The sequence below is a fragment of the Haemaphysalis longicornis genome, unplaced genomic scaffold, assembly GCF_048455015.1.
Source record: "Haemaphysalis longicornis isolate Haplotype H1 unplaced genomic scaffold, Haemaphysalis longicornis Haplotype H1 scaffold_2, whole genome shotgun sequence".
NCBI lineage: Eukaryota > Metazoa > Arthropoda > Arachnida > Ixodida > Ixodidae > Haemaphysalis > Haemaphysalis longicornis.
The window spans coordinates 124,280,808-124,301,569 of NW_027526295.1; the positions used below are offsets into that span (position 1 = coordinate 124,280,808).

Consider the following 20,762-nt stretch of genomic DNA (forward strand, 5'->3'; position numbering starts at 1 on the left):
AACTGACGAGCGTGTTTTCTCCGGTGGAAATATATTTTGTCGGTCCGACATTTGAGGACACTTCGTTTACCTGACGTGCTCGCTCGAGGGAGGATTGTTTAGCTAAAGTTTTTCACAAATTTCATGGCATGAACCGCCACTCATTGTCGGCTGTTGATTTGTTGGTGTCAAGAGATCTCATCAGAAGCAAACATACTTTAAAATTTCACGTGTAATGCAAACTTATTAAAAAGACCCGCGCCTGGGCAGGAGGCATTGCAGGGTTGCCTCTTATAATTGGGCCAGTTTTCTTGTGACGACTCGCTCCATGCGCTGGGGTCAAAGCTTCAGCCTCAAATGTGCGAAGCGATCAGCAGCTTGTGTTAGCGTTATGCACACCAACTTGCGTCATTTCAAGGGGTTCAGATGACATAAAAATAAGTGAAAAGGAAAGCAGATTTAGCATCCTTTGTTGAAGGTAATTACCAATGTTTACTTCACGTGACAATGCGAAATTCCTCAAGAAAAAATACTTAGTCTTGGGTAGTATATGACCCGGTGACATTTCTGAGTTTACAGTAGGCTGACACTTTAGTCATGGTGACGGTATTTAGTAAAATAAATTTTGGTGTTTTGTGCAGTAATAACAACAATGTGCAAGAATTATTTGCATATATTGTATGATTCATTCATACCATTCTTTTTCTATGCCATCTACGTCAGTATACTTGATCAATAGTGGTTTCTGAAATAAATACTCGATTCGGAAGACAAAAAAGACACACATGCGGCGGCCTATCTGCCGCACAGCGTGTACTCTCAGCAGCTAAGAACCCTACGCAGCCTGTGCATGCACTGCTATCAGCGAAGTAAAGGCAGCCCCTCGGGTCCCATACCCTCGGCGCTGCTGCCTTTTTCTCTGTGTGTAAGGAAGTAACAGCTACACCTACACGGGGGTCTCCCTTATCAAATAGGTCATAGCTCCTCGCTAAAAAAACATAGCGGCGCGCCGTCAAGGGCTCTGTGTCACTTATCTTTTCCCTGTACCGGACTCAGCAGTCGTTGCAATGCCAGGTGAAACTTTGTGCGGGAACGACACAAATACAATCCAGCGAAGGGCTCAGGAGCGCTGCACAACAAGTAGAGAATGAACGCTTACTGTGAGGCAAGGAACTGCATGACAGGTAAGCTTAGCAACTGAAATTTGCTGCAGCATTTGTTTTTATACTGAAGCGGAGCGAGGTGCGGTGAACTTCTGTTGCAATGGTGTTGTGTCTAATATGTGAGGCCTAATTTCATAGTATGCCTGAATTACAGTGTCCCTGTTCAGGAAGAAAGATGAAAATTATATATAAGCCGAAGCAGTCTTTTTACTGCATATTGAAGAAACGGAGTATGTGTGCCTTCGAAAAGATAGATAGACCCACCGCAGTTGCTCATATGTGTAGGCGTTGCCCAGTTGACTATGAGGGCATAGGGTCGAAACTTAGTGAGGGTGTTTGTGCTTCAAATGACAGCGAGAAAGCCAACTTTTTGTGCACACACAATTTAAGGGACGTGTGAGGGAACACGGCTTAGTCTAAAGTATTTATTTATTTATTTATTTATTTATTTATTTATTTATTTATTTATTTATTTATTTATTTATTTATTTATTTATTTATTTATTTATTTCACACCCCGTCAAGCGCTTACGCATTGTATAGGGGAGTGGGGTACATAAAAAAAGACAGAAAAAGTAAGTGAACATCACTGTCGTACAAGAAAACACACACAAAAAACACGTTGGCTGACGTTACACTGGTAATACAGAATTTACAAAGCAGTAGCACTGAAAAACAAACCAATGGTAATAGTATAAGCCATGCGTACCCGCACTCGTAATACAAAACCTGAAAATTAATCATGGCGTAATGTCGCGGGGAAGACGATTCGAGTCATTGGCAGTATGTGGAAGAAATGAATAAAAAAACGTATTCGTGCGACATTGTGTTATCACTACTTTATGTTGGTGATCTATACGAGCAGAGCGCTACGCAGGCATCGAAATAAGAGTGTTTTTAAGCGAAGCATGATTATATATCTTGACAAAAAGACTAAGGCGAAAAAATTTCCGACGAAGCGATAGACAAGGTAATGAGTGTAGATTTCCTGGATGTGACACTAGCAGCGCGGATATAATTGGAGAGGATAAAAGGACAAGCGCTATTTTGCCCAAGTTCAATGACTTGATCAATATTGGCGTGACTGGGATCCCATTCGGCGGCAGAATACTCAAATTTGGAACGAACTAATGTTTTATACAATAGTACTTTTAACGCGACAGAGGATTTGCTAAAATTCCTACGCAGGTAACCGAGCACGCGGTTCGCACTTGTTATTTTCTCAATATGTGGTTTCCACAATAATGTGGAAGTTACGTGCACGCCGAGAGAACGGTAAGATTTCGCGCTTTCTAAGTTAATATTCAGTATAATGTGCTGTTGGGCTAGTTGGCGCATTATGTATCACGAAACTTGCGCTAAATAGACATAAACAGACGAAGGAAGACGGACGATGCGCAATTCACAGCAGTTGTGAGTTGCGCATCGTCCGTCTTCCTTCGTCTGTTTATGTCTACTTAGCGCAAGTATCGTGATACATAAGTAAATATTGTTTGTTTATTTATACGGGGATCCTCATTATGACATAATTCCATCTTCGCATTTGCACACCAAGACATAATGTTATCTAAATCTTGTTGCAGCTTCAAATTGTCATGGTCATTATGGATTTCGCGAGAAACGATGCAGTCATCTGCACATAAATGTACGTGAGAAGAGGCACAGCTGGATAAATCTTTAATGTAAACGGGAAAGAGTAATGGAATTAAGACGGAACGTTGCAGTACACCAGACGTCACTTCGGTTAGCGAGGAATCATGATACACACTGTTCACGGTTAGTGAACAGTTTGTATTCCAGAAAATGATTGGGAATCCATCTGTTGCTCTTTGCCTCATATCTCATCTGAAGCTTTCGCACGTAAAACCTTGATTTAAACGTTCTGAAAGACATGAAAAATGCCGCACTAAAGATGAAATAAGGCAGATGCCCTGAGTCATGGTACCAAGAATGTTTGTGTGTTCGTCCTGTGTGCATTGAAGTCGAGAGGAAAACAGGTGAGAGGCTAATGAGTGTAATCTTTTGGTGTAGCAGGAGGAGCGTCCGTTTATTTTAGCAGCCAAGAATTGTTTTTTATGCAAGTAAAGGTCACATAATCAACATGTCCTCGGTGTATGAAATTCGAAAAGAACAAGAAAAACCGTACTATAGTAGGCCGGCTGGTACCAATACATAAACCAGAAAAAATACCCGAAAGAAACAAAAATAGGGCACACTAGAAACTACACCGAAAAAATAAAACACGTTTTTAAGTTGTGGCTGTCTGTAACTGAAGGGTGTGTTTGGCAAAACACACATATTGTGAAAGCCCCAACCTGGTGGTCTACATCATTTAGTTATTTTTAGAGCCATATGACGAGTGGTCGTTGCCTGCACAGGTGGAAAAATTTGAGTAGGTATTAGGCAAAGCTTTAAGTGGTTTCTAAATGGGCTATGCTTCTTTTTTTGTTGTACTGCTACCTGCCCCCATAAAATTGATTATCTCCGAAACTTTGCTCGCTATAGGCCTGGTAAAGAGTTATCAGAACTTGCTTCTTAGATACACTGCGGTGTGGGCCCAGGCCGGTATTTGTTTCAAGCATATTGTTACAAGAATGAACAAGGTCGCGCTGCAACATGCCTGTCGCTAAAAAAAGTCGACGAAGTGGACAAGTGGCACTGCCGCTTCGCTGCCCCAACACAGACGAAGAGAAGTACATGGCACGTAGACTGACTCGAGTGTCATGGCGTTCTTGTAATTACAACGCTGCACCCCCACCTACCATGGTTCGCCTCATTTGTTCTGCAACCACGTAACAATATTTTGTAGCCGGCGGAGGATCTACTTCAATATACTGCATGAGGTTAGTTGAAGCAGAATTCCAGAGTAGTTTCTATCACTCGACCTGAGCAGCTATTGGCGTTGCGTTGCTTGGAATCAAACCCTGGGTTCATTGCTCAAACGCACGACTGTTTTCCTAATTGGAGCGACAACAATACCCCCGTACACACAAAACTACGACTATCGTATCGTTAAACAGGCAATTGATGTAGTTATAAACATTGCTTATCTGCATTATTAGCATGACGTCTACCACGTATCGGGCGCTTTCCGATGTCTGGATGATTGAAGCGCATTTCTTTCGGGAGTAATTTTTTTCAATATTGCCGTTCCCGTCGCACTACGCAACTTTCTGAAATGATGCTGTGGACTGCCTGGACGCATTGGAATGTGCGCTGGATGGTATTTTGGGAACTGCGGGCGAGTTTAACTGATACAAATTCTCTGTGACGCAAGGAAAATGCCTATATTCACTCTTAGGGGACGTAGTTGGGGTCACAGTTGCGGTCGTATCTGTGAATGAATAAGAAAGTGCGGTTTGAGATGCGTTGCGGCTATCGAAAGTTGAATGGAGTGAGTAGATGTGTTTTAGCACATTTGAGATCAACTCAGTCTCAACACGGTGCCCGGCGCGATGCGCAATCGTCGTTTGTTGTTGAAATGCGACTCGTTGCTGAGAAAACTTTTGTTTTGGCCCCTTATTGTTCACCTACAGGGTAGTGTCATAGCGAGCATATATGAGCATACAAAATTAAAACGGATGGGGGGGGGGGGTGATGAAAAGTAGGGCGGAAGTTTTCCCAGAGTGCATGGTGGTTTAAAGCCGGCTTGTTTGGTACTTCGGAAACTTTACACTTTTTTCGGCCAATGGCAATCAACGTACAAAAATGGGGCAGCATACAAACTATACCATCAATGGCAAAGCTACTAGCACGGTGCACAAACTTACGTGCCCCTGCCAGGCACGAACATCGCATCTAGGGTGGGACCAGAATATAGATTGTTGCTTATATACTGCCACATATGTCATGTAAAAACTTACTGTTCAGTGGTTACTAGAACTGTCACCATCGTCAACAAGACTGCTAGCCGACAAAACAGTTATTCGGCCGATCTTCGAATATTAAAATACTGCGTGATTTTCTCATACCCTAAACAAAGTAAGACGTGTGAAGGAACTTTATACGCTTTATTCGTGTTACTATTAGAAATGAGAATGTAGCTGACGACACCTTCCAGCAATTTCTCGCTTCCTTACGATAGAAAGTAGAGTGAAGCCGGCATAAAATATAAGGTCTGTATCAGCTTCTGCATAAATTGGACACAACGGACGTTCAAATTACCTATAATATTTAAAATCTAAGTCATGCTGTTTTTGTTCTTTCCCAGAAGAGGTAGTGAATGAAATTTGATAAACCCTTGAGCCACTAGCGCACAAACATAATCTGAGCACTAAACAGCGCGACCCCCCCCCCCCCCCCCTACGAAAAAAAAAAACACGACGGCAAAAGAGCACATGGACACAGAGCTCTGTCCGTGTGCTCTTCTGTCGTTGTGTTTTTTCTTGTTTCATGGTCAGTTATGTGCCTACAATCCGTACGCAATAATCCAATTTCACGCGATGATATTTATTCATGTAAACCAGCACCTAGTTGCGCACTGATGTCCTGTAGGATGAAGTGTAAAATTTCTAATCGTAGAGTTTTAATCAATTGTTTACATTGGCTTGCTAAGCGTTAAAACTTTGCCTCACTGAGTTGAGTTGAGTTGCGTTTGAGTTGAGTTTATTTTCCCAAAAACTAGTGTGGTTCCTCGGGTATAAGCTGTTAGAAGCTTGACAAAGCCCTACATACAAGACAGTAGCAGGAAGCACAGGAAAGTGTAACGGAATTCCGATTACATAATCACGCAGAGTAACACAAGAAGCATATCATACAAACTTTAGGAAAGAACCACGGACGATGATGCATAATCTATGTAAGTTAACAAAATGTGCAAAGATAACAGTGCACTTGCATTCTTCCTACAGGTACAGTATAGGAGTTATACATACTAATAACGCTTTATAGCAATCACGAAGAAAAAATGAAATCTGAACATAAACATTATGAGCAAACACACAAGACATACCTAAATTACCATGTACTAATTACAAGTGCAGGATAGCAAAAACATCGATAGCATAAAAAAGCAACAACGTGATCGTTTATGGCCGCCCTCTTGTATTAAGATGCTGACGTATGTTCGCATCAAAAAAGGTATTGCATCTATGTGGTACCACAGTTCTAATTTTAGCGCTGCTATTAGCGGCATGCTAGAAATCACTTTTTCGCGACCGGTGTTTGCTATCCTGCACCGTGTTCTCCTTTTTGCCTTTCCTCCAACAGCATGCGATTTTTCTTTTCGTCAATTTACAGACGTGTACACCGCATTCTCTATATTACCTTTAAATTGTACAGCTTCGGACTGGCGTTTTCTCTGATGTAGATTTCCGTGGATACAATTATGCTACAAGAGGACGTGCCGAATTATTCCTGCATCTTTTGTGCTGACCACGCATCTCCCACCGTTTTGACTAAACCTTCCTAAAAAAGCTCTTCGCTCTCCACCAACCTGCAGCAACCTCAAACAGAAAGCACGGCCCTTGCGATTTTCGCGGTAGGTTTCTTTCTGATTTCAAATTTCTGTGCCTTGTACATGTCAACGATCGTTGTCGATTCCATTTCTTCTACCATGTATTCGCTTCTGCTTAATTATCCTCTTAATATAGTTTCCTTGGTTGTATTTGCTTCTCCTTTGTTCCTTATATATTATATAGTTATTGTGTAGTCTTTTTTCCCCAGTGCATATCCACGCGTTTCATGTAGATGTACTAGTTACTCATTTACAAGGATCCATTGTTATTAACAGCGCTTCAAAATATATCTTAGTCCGAGCATCTCTAACTTCAAAAGGCTTGCACACCATACCTCGCGGCACTGGGTACGTTCGTTCTTTAGTATGCGCACTCACAGCCAAATGGCCTACCGTTCCTTGATTTACCGTTGCGCTGTAGACAATCCTGTTGTTCAATTTCGCCGCAGGCACTTCTCTTGAGTAATCCATGCATCCAGTATAAAATTTTGGCGAATGGCGACGTAGAGCACGTGACAGAGTGTACTGTTGGGCGAGTTGGTAGTTCATTTTTAAAAAATTGCTACAGTGCGAATAGAAACAAGGACACAGTTCGCTTGTCTTTGTGAATTAGTCCCGTCGTCTTTCTGTGTTCTTGTTTCTATTCGCGCTGTAGCAATTTAAAAAAAAGTAGATCACATGATTTCACTCATAGGCTCGGTGTCCGCTTTGGCATCACGCAAAACAAGCATGGCGTTCAGCATTACGCAGTGTTACAGCGCTAATTAGTAACAAATTTGAGTCAAATTGTATGCACGTTGCTCTCATTTAGCGAGAGTGCTCGAGTGGCAGCATGTATTGGTCAGTCGTGGATGTGGTGGTGAAGCGGAAGCACGGAACTGCGCTTGAACACGCGTCTGAATTTTCAGGTATAGGGCATTTCCAAATTCGACGCTCGGTACAATTACGCCGTGCCCAGTTCTTTGCGCCACTTCGAATGTGTTATACATATATGAAATAAACGCGGTAACAATCGCACGAAGTATTCAATGAAGCATAAAGCGAAACCATTTAGGAAATAGCTGTTCCATAATAACTGCCCTTCAAGGGGTCGTCCAGGCAAAATACGTTTGTTTTATTCGAAAGATTTGCTGTTTTACAGTGCCCCTGCAGCGGTTCTCCGACAGCAAGTGATGCTTTATTCACTGAGAAATTCATCAATTTAAGTTAAAATTTTGATTCTCCTGCCAAACTGTGTGCTTCATGACGTCTGCCATGACATCACATGGACGGGTCTTCAAGAGAATTTCAAGTGCGGCGGTGCCTTGATTACCGTTTGTTCTCCTAGATGGCACCACCATATTGATCCGCACCACTATTCGCCTTTCCTTTGTTTTTGACCGTATTTGCACCTGACTTGTTTTCGTTATGGTAGGTAGTAATCGTTTTGTGAAACATGAGCTATTTTCGGCAGATAGGGTCATGTAAGACAACGTCGCTTACGCCAATCGGCCAATGTCGTCTGAGACAACCCCGAAGCGCCGCACTGCTGTGCAGATATAACAAGCATAGTGGGTGTAGTACAAACAGCAGTACGCACTGGTACTTTTGTGTTTACGTGTACTTTCGTAACCTCCATTGTTTCACCATACCATTCTTACTGCTATAAAAAGAATATGCATTACACTTAAGCGAAAATATCTCGTTCTGCAAGCTTTTAAGCCCTGCCTAACTTGCGTTCGTTTTTGCCCGCCTCAGCCAATCGTACACTTGTGCGTATTACGTCATATGTCCTAGAGCGGGAAATGAACTAGTGGATCGCATGATCATTCTCTCATTTCCTAACTATGTAGCTTATTTGAGCGAAGTTTACGTTAAACGTGGGGTCAGTAGGCTTCTAACGAGGCACTCTTTCAAATAAACCAAACTTGTGCTTTGTCTGCATGGCCCCTTTAAGGTATCCGTGGTGACCGAATTTAATGCGCGCTTACGGGTATACTTATTGAGAGTCGAGAGACTGATAACCGGCCTGCCAAAAGCCTGCTTACTATTTATAGCAGCATGCGATATGCCCGCGCACACACTTTGCAAAGTGCAATAATCGCGACTTCGTATCTGCGAAAAAAAAGAACCAAAAGAAAAATCTGCAGGAAACTGAGAAGCTTTTGACGGCAGTCAACAAAGTTGTGCTCGCGTGCAGTACTCGGCAGCAAATGCGGTAGCCTGCCTTCAGCATCCTGTTTTCTTTGAAGGCTTCCCCTTCATAATATTTGTGCCTGGCACCGTAGCAGTATTTAGAATACGTGCTCGAAATTTTACGCTATTCCACCCGCCTATGCGAAGGCCCTTTCACCGTCGCTGGAGGTGCTGGAGGCCGTAGGCGCGGTCCCAGCGTTGTGCGGGACTGCCGCAGCTGGCGCTGCATTCCCCTAGAACTCTACGTCTGTATCCTAATCTGCTTGTTCCGCTACGTCATTTCAATCCCTGTCACACTCCGGTGCACCTATTTTCCGTGGGGAGCTGTCACCCTCTGCCAGGTGATTGTGCGTGTGCACCGTCTTCACTGAACAAAGCGGGAAAAAACAACAACCGTGCAGGTAAATACGAACCCTCGGCACTCCCTGCTGTGCCGGCACGCTACACGTTGTCCTCCAACTGCTACCTCGCTCGCGTCGTTGGGTCGCGCACAAAAGCACGCCTGCACTTCGTGGCGTGGCTCAAAATAGCCAGCTGTTAGCTTTGCGCCTACTTATGCAGTGCTGAACTTGCTTTAGCCTAATTCAAGACTAGGATCATCAGACTTTCAAAAAATCTGTTTATAAATGCCGCATCATCAGCTTCATTAAAACCACTAGTTTCAACTATTGGCACCCCAGACAAAGATAGTTGGCGGCGATTTCACGGCGCGACGGGATTGTAGAGCGCAGCTGTGAGCAACATGGACGACTTGTGTTTTGCTTGCATGTGCAACATTTTAAATTTGTTTCTGTTCCGGGTTTCAGTCGGACAAAGTAAGAAATTTGTATAGCACACAAAAAGAAATGTAGGTCAGCATCAGCGTCCAGAAAAAAAAGAGCAGGAAAGAGACAAGAACTGTAATAAAATTTCATGAGTAGACACCGGAACTATAGGCAAAATGTCTATTTTTTCCTTCGTCCTTTATGATGCCTATCTAACATATAAGCAGTAACTGAGGGAAAATAAACATATTAAGCAATCTTTTATTGTGCCTATTAGTGCCTGTTTTGAAGTGTGTGCCTATAGAGACTATTGAGCGCCCAAAAATGTTTTTTGTGCTATGTATTCTCTAAAAGTGCATTTCGTGCGTTACATGAGCATTTTTCGTGTTTGCGATTACATGTTCTGCTAGGAGTGCTCTTAAGAAGCCTGCAAATAGGAGTTTGTCACACGCCGTTTATGAGTAGAATCCGGGCGCCGTGCCAAACACGCCGAGACTCGGAACCCATGCCCAAGCTGACGCCACCTTGACCTAACGTTGTCCTGAGCGACTAGCCCGCTAAAGGGCCGAACGCAGCTACACCGCAATCAACCTCACCGCCGGTTGGGCTTGACGTAGCCCCTGTCCGCACCAGTTCTTTAGTTATATGTTATTCCATGCGGCCGTGTCCGGGCGTCAACGGCAAAAACCTGTGCCGAAATTCCCTATCCCTTGATAACGCAATAAAAAACAAGCAAAGAGGAAAATCAACTCGACACAGCCCCGCATGTGCCGCTCAAGGTCAAAGACGACTCCAGGTAGATAACTGCGTGGAAATCCGATACTGAAAAGTTTCAGGGTGACGCCATGAACATGCGCACAGGCAGACGTCGATCACTGATACACCACCGGTCGGCAAGATGCAGCAGTTGTAGCGCAAAAAGGAACGAGGGACAGAACGATCGGAACTTTTCGAGTAGTCTGATCGCTACAGCAGTAATCTGCCATGCCGGCGACTTTCAAGGGTGTTTACAACCTATAGCTTGAAAAGTTAGCCGAGTAAAGCTGTTTATTCAGTATATAGTGCATAATACAGAATGGCGTTAACCTCAGCACCTTTGCGAGTCGGCCACTGATGCAGGACAGAATGACTGAGTAATTTATCCGGAATTATTGCAATTCACCGCACTATCAGCGGGATTCAGCGGTGCTACAAAGAATACAGGATGTCGTTTTGTAGGTCAAGGAATAAAAAGCTGCAGTCAAGGAAGCGTATTTCGAGGCACGTTCGTGTTTTCAAGGATCAGTCACCGATTGTGCCTCTTCTACCAGAGCCTGTTATTAGCCATTGGGGAACTCGGCTAAGGGCGCAAAACTACTACAACAAACATTTCGGTGGTATTAAAGCTTTGCAATCAAAAATAGCGTTGCAGCCAAAACAATTTTACATGGCGGTACAGTTAACGTGACGTAGCACATTCGTGTTCTTATTACACATTCTTAGCCCTTTCATGCCGGAATTATGAAATAGGCCGCAAAGCATTTATTTTTTTGTGTTTCGGCTTTAAACACACACCGTGATTACATTCCACAGTTGTGTTATCTGGGATGCAACTCAATCGCCGACTTTTAGGTTTGTCGCGAATTTGCAACAGGCACTTAGGCCAATATCTGGAATGCAACATTATCGCCTACTTGGTCCTTATCGCCTACTTGGGCCATCCTTTTGTTTGGGTTTTTTTGCGTTGCAAAAAGATTGGTCTGCTGGACGATGTGATATGTGATGCACTAAGCTGTCATCAAAAAACTCTTCGAAATACTCAATAGGTGCTCGCACAGTGTCTTTTTCAGGAAGACTGGTATTCCAGGATGGTTTTTCCCGCTGTGCTTCACAGTCTGTTTTTTTCCACTTCACTGCCTGTTTCGCAGAGGCAGTTGGCAAAGGCACCACGTCACCGTTTTCATCTTCACTGCTTTGACGGAGGCTCTCCCAAGGGCGCAGCTCGTGCTTGTGCATGAGGATTGTAGTCCACATCGTCGTAATCACTGTTACTAAGACAGCTATCGTCACTGTTATCCTCGGGTCGCAGGCATGTGCAAATCCCTTTACTTCCATACAGCGATCCGACATCTATCCTCTGCCACAAAATAAAAAAAACCATCATACCTGCAGTCACCGCAAACTGCCTAAATGGCCGAGTGTCGCGAATTCACGACATACCACGAAAGCATGAAGCATGCAGCAAAACACGTATTTTTAGACAATGTAACACCTCATGGGCAGTCTCCTGAATGCGTGCAAATAGAAAAAAATTGGGGGACCTTGTACTCACTATGGTTAGGCAGAAAATGACAAAGAAATGAGAGGTGTCGCACGTGGCGCGCGCTGTCCGCCAACCGATGGACATACTGAGTGTAATTGTCAACACCTTATACGAGATGGCGCTACCTATCTGGAGCGCAACCACCACCTCTTTGCCGCAAACACATCACAGCCGCCGCTGAAGGCAGCAAAGGTTTCGCAAGTTGACTGGCCAGCTTCATTAAAGGGGTCCTGAAATACCTTCCGCCGATGCATGGATGTACATGTACCCAAATAAAGCAATGTATTTGCAATCTCCTCCCGCAAGAATTTTGTTAAAGCGATGAGTATTAGCTGAGAAATCGTAAATCAAAAACCGCGCATTATCGTCGCTCCGCGTTTCCTCCTCCTTTCGACTTACTCTCCGCTGTTGACGGCGCGCGAGCTTTGCCTCCCATGATGCTGCGCTCCGCAGCGGTGACGTACTTCCGCTATTGCGCTGCTACGTCGTCTGCTACGGGCAAGCTTTGTTGACACCATGAATCCCGCACTTCGCTCAAGGCTGGAAAACCGAACGAAAAATCTGGCCGCATGTGTACGGCGGCCTGGCCTTGCCCTTTCGCGGTGTTCGTTGGTGCAGTTGCTATCGGTGGCACGTGACTTTTTATCGGCGGCGAACTCGCAGCCGTACGGGGAAGATCGTGCGCTCGTTCCCTTTGATGCACCGACACTGTTTATCCAAAAAGTGCCGTATCAGATGTGGCCCCGCTGGTGCCGGGTCTTATTTTGCGGCGGTCGTAATTCCTGCCGGCGGCATGTGAAAAAGACATTTTAAATCGATACAGAACCCGTGCACAAAACCCTTCAATCATGTGACCAGTTCAGCTTGGGGCGACGCGTGGTGGAGAGCGGCAACGTTGGCAAAGCATGCTCCACCGCGGCTCTGAGCTTTCTAGCGCTGGAGCGAGCGCCACTTCTTTGAGAATCTCAAACATCGGTTGCCTTGACAACAAGGCACAAACCACTGTAGAACTCAGTTACAGTTGCGTGTTCCCGGTTCAGCTCGGGGCCCCACCTCGCGACATGTGGGCACTGCAGGCGTACCACCCACTCCCATTGGGAAGTGCGAGATGCGTTTGACATTACAGGAGGCGATGGTGTGTGTGTGCTGTGGACGTCTTTGTTTCGCGATGCAATGCGACGTTGTGCTTCTGCGGGTGGATAGTGCTTCCCATGGTCTGGGTTATCTTTCTCGAGCGACGTACGACTCAATTTCGCATGGGGTATGTGCAGTGTGCGTGGCTAAAAGCCATCTCGGCTTGTGCGCCGGAGATAAGTGACTTGCTGTTCGTCCCCGCAAACCGCGCGCGAGGTGAGTGCCGAAGTTACGACGGGCAGGAGGAGGCAACCCATCGTCTTTCAATCGCGGTTCAGACTTGCAACGCATTTGTGACGTTGTGTTCGTTCGAAACCCATCTCTGGATTGTTTTGAAGTAGAATAAAATGTATGCGTCAAACCCGGGCATTCGGCTCAGGGCGTTCTCTGCGATTGCACGAAAGAAGTGCCACGGGGCTTCAACGCTTTCTTTACGGAACGTACTCAGGTAAGGGAATATCCATGTCGTGTTATGGCCGTGCTGCATTTAATACGAATGGTTAAACGTTTGTTTACACTTGTTTCGTTTGTCGTAAAATGTCCAAGCACTCCGGCACTCCGCCGGCAGATCAGCCGGCGAGCCGACGCTGAGCAGACGACTCATCTCTTTGCCGGAAGCGCGTGAAAAAGCCGCCCAATAGCAGGATGTCTAGCTCATGACGAACATCTGGGAATCGATGATGTAGACATGTGAAGATGGCGGCGTCCGAAAACACGAAGGAAAGGGTGAGAAAAAAGCGACAAACTTTGCAACAAAAGTGTGAGCTTTCCGCTGCGCGTAAAAGAGTAATACTTGGCACAGATGACGTTGACGACCCAATCTAACGATTGCGCTAGTTCATTTAGTGTGCTCAAAACGCCTTTCAGGGCCCCTTTAAGTATGTCGCGAATTTGCGACAACCGGCATTAAAGGGTTAGCAGAAAGCATTCAGCAGCTAAGAACTGTGTCACGATGACTTACAATGCAGAGCTCATTTTGAAGGTACGGGACAGGTTCGCCGCCGCCATTCCCGAAGGAGCGCTTGCCTACAGAGCCATTCGGAAGATTAAATCTCTCTCGGACGTGAAATTCCAAGTTTTCTTGTGCTAAGAGAACTACGAAAGGTTCTGGGCGACAAATATTCGGACATCCCACATGCAAATAAATCATACAGCGTTCTAATGCACAAGCACGCTCCATCAACTTCAGCAGACGCTGAGCCTTTTTTTTAACAGCGAAGCTGTAGAGCGAGCCGTTTGCGTTGGGTGTCCACAGATTAAAAAAATACCAAGAAACCCGCCGTGGTGGCTCAGTGGTTAAGGCGTTGTGCTGCTGACTCCAAGGACGCGAGTTCGATTCTCGGCCCCGGCGACCGCTTTCCTGATGGAGGCTAAAAGCGAAAACACCAGTGAGTTCGGGATTTCGGTGAGCAATAAAAAATCTCCATGTGGTCAAAAATTAAGCCGGAGCCCTTTAGTACGGCGCGCCTCATCGCCTGTGCAGCATCGGCGCGGTAAACGTCATAATAAAACATTAAAAAATACCGTGAAAATGCCGAGCGCTCGTGCACACGTGCCTTGAGCGCACGTTCGTCAAGCTAAGCATACCCACTTTGGGAGACTGGCAAACAGTGGCCACAAAATTTAGCAAATCCAACAAACTCCAACAACGGCTAAGACGGCTAAGACGACGTCAGTAATGTGTAAGACGACTGACTCTGTCAAACTGATTAGGACATCCTATCAGAATAGGTTTGGCCAACTCAGTCGTCTTAGCCTTTCTGCCACGACCGTGAGTCGCGAAACACACGCACACGCACACGCACAAGCACACGCACACGCACACACACACGTAAGGCTATGTGAAAATTTCTTCCTCACTGTAAGGCGTGAGAACCAGGTAATAGTGCGACTATATTCACCACCTTAGAACCCAAAACAGGCGTCTACAATTATGAGTCTCGATACAATATAAGAGTCCCCACGTAAGTAAAAACAAAGACGAAAAAACACGGAAGCAGCATTTTAGGAACAGTGAAAGTTTCAGTAAAATAGATTATCCATTAATTATCTAGCAGGAAACAACGAAATATAATATGCGAAAATTGCAAGGTAAAGCATACTTAAAGCAGACGAAATCCCGGTCTCTGCGAAAGTACGCCTATCATTTATAAATATAGAGACAAAACGCTAATAAATACTCAAGAGAAGTGAGTGAGTGAGTGAAAAAGACTTTATTAAATGCCGGTAACAGACGTAGTGTTGCCACTACGCCCGGACGGAGCCACTTGTCGGTCCTTTGGCCACTCTACTAGACGAGCACCATTGCTACTCACTGCGGTGGTGGTCGCTCCTTCCCCGGAGGGAGGATTACGCCCCGCAGCTTTCACTCCGGTGCTGCCGTTCTAGAGCCGACAGGATCTGCTGGACAGCTGAAAGTTGGTCCTCCTTGCTGTAACTGTAACTTCGCGTGACGTCTTGATACCACGGTGGGAGGTCGGTCCTAGTTGAAGGCTCTACTGGTCTAACCTCACAGTCCCACAATAAAGGGGCAGCAGTCGCTCTGGCGTTGTTGCACAACACACACGTGTCGTCTGGGTACAGTTCTGGCGATATGTGCCGCATTATGACCGGGGTCAGTAATGAATTGGTCTGCTGTTGTCTGAATATTGATGCTTGCTCCCTGGTCAGCTCGGGTTGTGGCGGTGCCATCACCCCTATATTGGTTCTGTAATACTTGGTTACACCTTGAAAGGTGTCGAACCTATCTTTCGTCTCCATCCACCACTCTGCAGACGAATCCATTACTGTCGCACGGCCTGCTAATTCTCGCGCTACAGTATTAGCCGTCTCGTTGTGGTTGGCCATTGTCTGTGACACATCGTTCCCTGCATGGGCGGTAAACCACTTCACTGTTATCCTCCGTTTGTTAAGGTTCACCGCGGTGAGCACCCGCACTGCTCCACTGCACATTCGGCGTTTAGAAAAGTTACGCACTGCAACCATTGAGTCACACAGCACTGTTGTTGTTTCCGGGTCGGCGATGGCCATGGCGATGGCCAGCTCCTCGGCATTCTGTGCTTCGCGTGTTGCGATGCTGGCTGCAGTTATTGTTTCCCCTGTCTTTGCATCAATGACCACAGCCGTGAAGCATATACGGTCACTGTACTCGGCTGCGTCCACAAATCTGATACCGGGCACGTTAGAATGTTGTTCAAGCATGACTTTTGCCCTAGCCACTCTTCTTTCCCTGTTGTGAGTAGGGTCCATGTTGGGGGGATAGGATGGACCCTGGTTGCATTCCTGATGTCAGCCGGAATATCTTCTTGCTTGTTGAGGTGCCGAGTGTTTGATACCGTTTGCAGTCCTAGTTTGGCCAGGATGGATCTGCCAGTCTTGGATCCCTTGAGGCGCTCGAGTTGTGCTACTCTCTGGGCTTCACTGATTTCTTCTAGCGTGTTGTGGATACCGAGCTCTAGGAGCTTCTCCGTGTTTGCCAGATCGAGGACACCGATAGCTGCTTCGTACGCCTTTCGTATGGCAGCGTTCAGACGGTTACGTTCATGTAGTAGCCATTCGTGGAAAGCCGCGGCATAATTAGACACATTGCATACTCAAGAGAAAAAGTTGTCGCGGCTAACGACACAGATTTCTTGAAAGCAAGTGCGGCACAATTCTCGGGAAAAGTAAGCAACCTGTAGCTGCTGAGGTACTTTCGTGTGAAAAAAAAGGAAGGCTTGTGCTATTTAGTTCGAATATTTACACGATTTTTGCCTGGAGACGACCTATAGATGTCATCAGCGCACAGAGAGGTGTTGATGTCCGGGGTAGAGGTATGGTGAACAAGGTGAGACTAAAAACGCCATCTTGATCACCTTGTGGCATCCCGTGTTGCGCCGTGTTGTTTTCTTTGGTGGTCATGTAGACATACCGATTCTGAAAACTCCGTCGCAGAGCCAGGTGCACGTACGTCCGCAAAACTCTACAAATGGTATTTCCATTTGAATGGCTTCATAAACAACGCTGTCAAAAGCTTCCTAGATTCTAGGAGGAGAGCGGTTGCGATATTTGTAGCTGAAAGTTGCGCCTTTATTGCATCCTGATATCTTTGAAATAAACTTCTCGGTCCTCAAGACTCCCGACCAGTCGGTGCTGGACCATTTTCTCTAACTTTTCCAAAGAACCTTATTAGAGCAATTGTTCTGTAGGAGTTTCTGCTGGCCATTTTGCTCGTTTCAGAACCGGGGCCATACAAACAATTTGACAGCTTGCTTCAACGTGGCCGGTTCTGTTCGCAACGAAGCGTTCTAAAAAGCAAGCCACTGTTTGAACGCGCTGCAGGCGAGATGTCGCAAAGCTTGGAAAGTAACATCATTGGTGCCTTGCCAAAAATTCAGATTCACATTGGCTAACGCTGCAATACTGTTTGGAGAATAGGTAAATAATGAGCGTAGCATCCACGGTGGAATGCTGGACCGCAAATACCTTTAAATCCCTGCAGAGCTATGGGAAGCGTGGTCGTCAGCGCGAAACCATTCCGTGACGCCCAGTTCGCTAACGACACGCCGGAGCTCCATCGATGAAAATAGATAAACGCCGCAAAAATTGAGTTAAAGGCAAGCGCGGATCCAGCCTACAACGAAATTGGCTCCGATGTTTCCTCGTTAACTAAGGCATCGGCTCCTAAATGCGCTCCTTCAAGCTCCTTGAAGCTCATATATAACCTGGTATAGCACTCTACTCTCCTGTGAACCACACGGGACTTAATACCTGTGTAATGGCGACCACACCTTCGGCAGCAAGCTCTTCCACGTTGATTGAGACTAGTCCTGCGCAATAGTATCCGCAAGCTCTCCGGGTGTACCACACGCGTCAGCATCATCCTACCATAAAGTTTGACAAGTCGCCTTGTTCCTACTCAACAGGCTCCGCTTGGAGTATCCACTACAGACACCTTCAATTACTGTGCACGTGGAGATGTGGCCACTACCTCTGCTTTCAATTTCTGGAAACCAGGTCACGGTAGTAGCAGGAGTAGTTTAACTAGGTAGGTCCAATACGAGGGCTGCATTTGTAAGAACATTAGGCAACCATTGTTTAGCGTGTCTAGAACTGTTTGGTTGGCTGCAAGGAGTACGCGGCTTTTTCGTTTTGGTGGTGCCCCAAGATGGACTGCGTGCGTTTTATTTATTTATACATACTGCAGCCAAATTGGGCTATCGTCCCATGTCAGCTATTGTCCCTGACCCCCCTGTAAGCTATTGCGGTAGTGTAATAGCCAAATGGCTTTGCAGATGTTTAGTCACCGAGTACCTTTCACACAGGGCGAAGTTCGACACGAAGTGAAAGTAATGTGATTTAGCTTCAATGACAGTTGATACGGCAGACTCATTTGAAGAATTTTGGGCGACATTATGCACTACAGAGGTCAAGTCATTGCGAATCGCCAGCAGCACTCAGCTGTTCTCTAAGCACGTGAAGGAGCGAGCCAGAGTACCCCAGAGACGAATCTGAAAACGCAGCCGCTGTTTTGAAATGGTGGTGACCAAGATCCTGTGCCTGAACTCAGGAAAACAGGAAGGTCATCAGAGGTTCTTCACTAGAATACGGTTGCCTGATTTCATGAAGTTTGCATGGCCCTAAGACAAAATCGTGGGGAATCAAACTTGAGTTTTTGGACGGACGTATAAACTCGCAAATTCGTGCCCCAATTAAAGCTGGCCCGTATTTCGCACATGATGCTATTTTATACCACTCTTATTCCATCCATATTCATTTAAATTGCAGAATAGTGGCCTGGGTCAACACATGTCTTTGCCATGTCTCATCAGCACAACACATGACAATTCAAGCCATTTAAAGTATCACCAGGATACATCCTCGATCTCAAACAAATGTCCAACGTTTTTAGCGTTATTATAATGTGTTAATAGTTAACAAGTTGTTTCATTATGACTTAATCATAATACTCTCAAATCGGTGTTTCCAACTGCATTTTAATTAGTTTAGTCCCAGCTCCTTAGTAAAGCAATAATAGCACAAGATTTGCAACAAGTGGAAATTGTTTTTACTACAGTGCCTTCAAAACAATTGCGCCGAAATGACTTCAGCTTTCTCTGCTACATCAATCTAAAAGAGCTTACGCGCTCCTGGGAAATCAATTGCGTTTCCTCCTTTAAATCATTCTTATAACAACCTTTTGTTCCGTTAATCGTCTCCTTGTCTTTTATTTATTGCTTGTTTATTTCTAATGTTAAATTCATCTGACGACCTTGTTTCATTTACACTGCTGAACCTTTTAGGGTCGAAGCTCCTCTTGCTCGGGCCCTCTCCCGTCCCTCGTTGCTGCTGTATACGGCACGGCACATTAATGATGATTGTGGCAGTATCCCCCTAGGGATTGGCCAACCAAAGATTGGCCGAAGAGGACAAAACGTTCATCGAATTCGTTGCTAACCAACAAGGAGAACGGGAAGAAAAAGAGGTTGTCGTTCGTCGCCTGCGAGCTCAAGACACGTACCGGGGGTACACGACACAAGACGCTCTGCAGAAGGCGACGGCGAAGGTGGCTAAAATGTCACACACCGCATTCGCCAACTTACCCATGGAGATTCTTATCGTCCAAAACAACCCCTACATAACCACCACAAACATCGACGTCGTCGACGGGCTTTTCAACGGAGCGGTGGAAAGCTTGACGTGTCGAGTCTTTATATGATGTGCGGGTGAATGTTTCATGGTTTTACCGATAAGCATTTTTGCTTCGCCCCTCTGATCATCACTCACTTCGTGGAGATGGCGGAATTTTTTTGTTTGAATTGCTTACATAAAGAGAAGTCATGGTTTTTATGCAGTAGTGCCTTAGATTTCTTATTTACGTGTTGAACTGTTATCTATTGCTGCCTACGTAAACCAACAATTATAGACTAATAAGTGCGTTTCATCACTTGTACCACAAACAACGTCCGAAATATTCTCAAGTATGTGGTAATAAAGCAAAACCGTACGATACTTTATGCAAAGCGAATTCCGCTCTCCCGGTATTTCACACCTGCCCCATCCTATAGTTGGAAGCTGTAATATTCAGGTACAACCGAAATGATAACCCACATCTTGTAGACCAGGCCCAGTCGGCAAGTAAGGCCACATTGGCCCTGGATTAAGAGCTGGGCCCAGTACACGAAACAATTATGATAATGTTTATTTATTGCGAACACCGCCTCTACTTGTCCTGTCGTAATTGTCGGTGGTAGTCGAAGGTACGGCTGCTTAGAGCCAAAAGTTACAAAGCATGCCGTGTGGGAACAAAAAAAAAAAACAGTGCTGCGTACTAAGTGCATGCAAAATACCATCTAGGTGTGAACGCATTAGTACGTCAAATAAAAAATTTACACCATCTTCCCGTGAGGGGAACCATGGGGTAGATGCGACGCATCGTGGATTTCCGTTGCGTTTCCGTTATGCTAGCGTGTCCATTGTTGTTGTGTGTCCATATTTATCGGGGTGGCCGGTGCTTGTTACGGTTGCGCCGACCATCACGATATCAGGCCTGTTAGTCTCCATTTTAAATCATCGGCGGTCACCGGAGGATGTCATCGGAGGAGCGCCGGCGGAACGACTGAGCGGAGCGGCGCAGTTACCGCGTTTATATGTACGGTGAGGGGAATGAGAGAGAGCAGCGCAGAGCAGCGCATGCGCATGTGTTAACCCGCACCCACGCACAGCTGGCACGGCGACGGAGCGAGCGCAGCCGAGCGCTAATACGCAGATGGCGCTGCGGTGAGAGCGGCGCTAGCGCGCAGCTGGCGCGC

The 20,762-nt window shown here is 45.7% G+C and overlaps 1 protein-coding gene across 4 annotated transcripts in view; it reads left to right on the forward strand.

Annotated features, from left to right (window-relative positions):
- Window positions 1-1,006: 1,006 nt before the first annotated feature.
- LOC144169184 (arylsulfatase B-like) overlaps window positions 1,007-20,762 on the forward strand; it is a 40,451-nt gene continuing 20,695 nt past the window's right edge. For 2 of the 4 annotated variants that reach the window (XM_077698218.1, XM_077698221.1), the window contains exon 1: window positions 1,007-1,163. The gene's annotated coding sequence lies outside the window, so the exon portion shown is untranslated. Of the gene's footprint in view, window positions 1,164-6,450; window positions 6,622-9,015; window positions 9,174-20,762 lie in introns of those variants that run through there. The other 2 variants (XM_077698220.1, XM_077698219.1) reach the window with 2 other exon arrangements.